Genomic DNA, 1,809 nt, shown 5'->3' with positions numbered 1-1,809 from the left:
TATAAGAACTGTTTGGAAATAGTTATGTGTGTTTTCATAGTAAAAATGAATTCTGTTGGTAGATGGGCCAGCTTAAAATTAGCAGACAAATTATTTGGTAATTCAACTGAATCCCTTAAGAACTATATTGTAGCATTTAAATTAAGTTTAATAAAATGGTAGTTAATGCTAAGGAAAATATCAAAATGTGTCATATAAATTTGATTGTGGTTTCTAAGAAATCTTACCATTATTATTATTTTTTAAGATTTTATTTATTTTTCAGAGGGTGAGAGGGGAAGAGAGCGAGCACAGGCAGACAGAATGGCAGGCAGAGGCAGAAGGAGAAGCAGACTCCCTGCTGAGCAAGGAGCCCGATGTGGGACTTGATCCCAGGACGCTGGGATCATGACCTGAGCCGAAGGCAGCTGCTTAACCAACTGAGCCACCCAGGCGTCCCAGAAATCTTACCATTACTAAATTTAGAAAACTAATCTTCTGATATTTGTTTTTATCAAAAACAAAGAAAACAGGAAAACAAACATAAGCAATCACAATTGGGTTTCTTTTTGTTTTATTTGCCTTGCCACTTACAATCAGAATTTCATACTGAAATTAATTCATACATGACCTCCAATCAGATTCTTTCCTATTCCATTACATCTTAAGTTCCCATTGTGAGTCCTTACAGTGCTGGAGACCACCTTTGGGAGACATAGACTGTCACACATTTTTCTCCTACTCTTAGAACATAGATTGCATTCTTTATTTTGAATGTCTTCACTGGGAAATAGTCAGGATTCCTTGTTAAGTAGAGCCTGTCATCCCGTTAATTATATGTAGCCTTCTTGATAATAACAAAGAGAAAATTTTACCCAGGCTTTACTCAGTGTGAATATTTGCCAATTTATTGGTCTAGCCACATTATGCATTTGCTCCTCCATTTACACAGGTTTTTTTGTTTGTTTGTTTGTTTTTTCTTAATGCCGGTTTATGTTCAGTTATCAGTTTGATCTTGATATCCAAATATATTTCATTCATATTAAAATATAAGTTCACAGAGGCATAGTTTGGTTTACTTTATATTGTAAATAACATTGGGGAGGGATGTCATACGAAAATAGTTTTAATAACAACATTGTAAAGATGCAAGAAAATAAAATTCAGTTCAATCAAGATCTCATGAGAACCTATGGGTTGGCTGCTTCAGTTAGAATAATAATAATATTTATCCTTTCTGAGTGTTTACTTCTGCAGGGACTGTGCTAAGTGTTTTCCATATGTTAATTCATTTAATCCCCACTGCTGCTAATCTATGAGGCAGGAGAGATTATTTTTTTAAAGATTTATTTATTTTAGAGAGTGATGGGGGAGGGATAGAGGACTAGGGAGAGAATCTTTAAGCAGACTCCCTGATGAGCGTGGAGCCTGGTGTGGGGCTCAGTCTTACAAAACTAAGATCAGACCTGAGCCAAAACCAAGAGTCAGAGACTCAACTGACTGTGCCACCCAGGCTCCCTGAGGTAGGTGCAATTATTGTTTCTCATTCATAGATAAGAAAACTTAGGGACCTGGCACCTGGGTGGCTCAGTGGGTTAATGCCTCTGCCTTCAGCTCAGGTCATGATCCGGGTCTGTCAGAGTGCTCCACCCCATGCACTCTAGCTTCCTAGCTAAGGCCAACAAGCACATGCAATCCACACAGAGGACACCCTTTAATTGCCTAGCCCTGGTGGTTGAGGGGGCTGCGGTTCCTGAGCTCCCGGGAATGTAACAACAGAAGACAGTTCTTGGCAGGCCACTCCTCTTAAGGCACTACAAAGACAGCAGA

The sequence above is a fragment of the Mustela putorius genome, unplaced genomic scaffold, assembly GCF_011764305.1.
Source record: "Mustela putorius furo isolate JIRA1106 unplaced genomic scaffold, ASM1176430v1.1 tig00003834_pilon_pilon_pilon, whole genome shotgun sequence".
NCBI classification, from domain to species: domain Eukaryota; kingdom Metazoa; phylum Chordata; class Mammalia; order Carnivora; family Mustelidae; genus Mustela; species Mustela putorius.
This window is presented reverse-complemented; position numbering follows the sequence as displayed.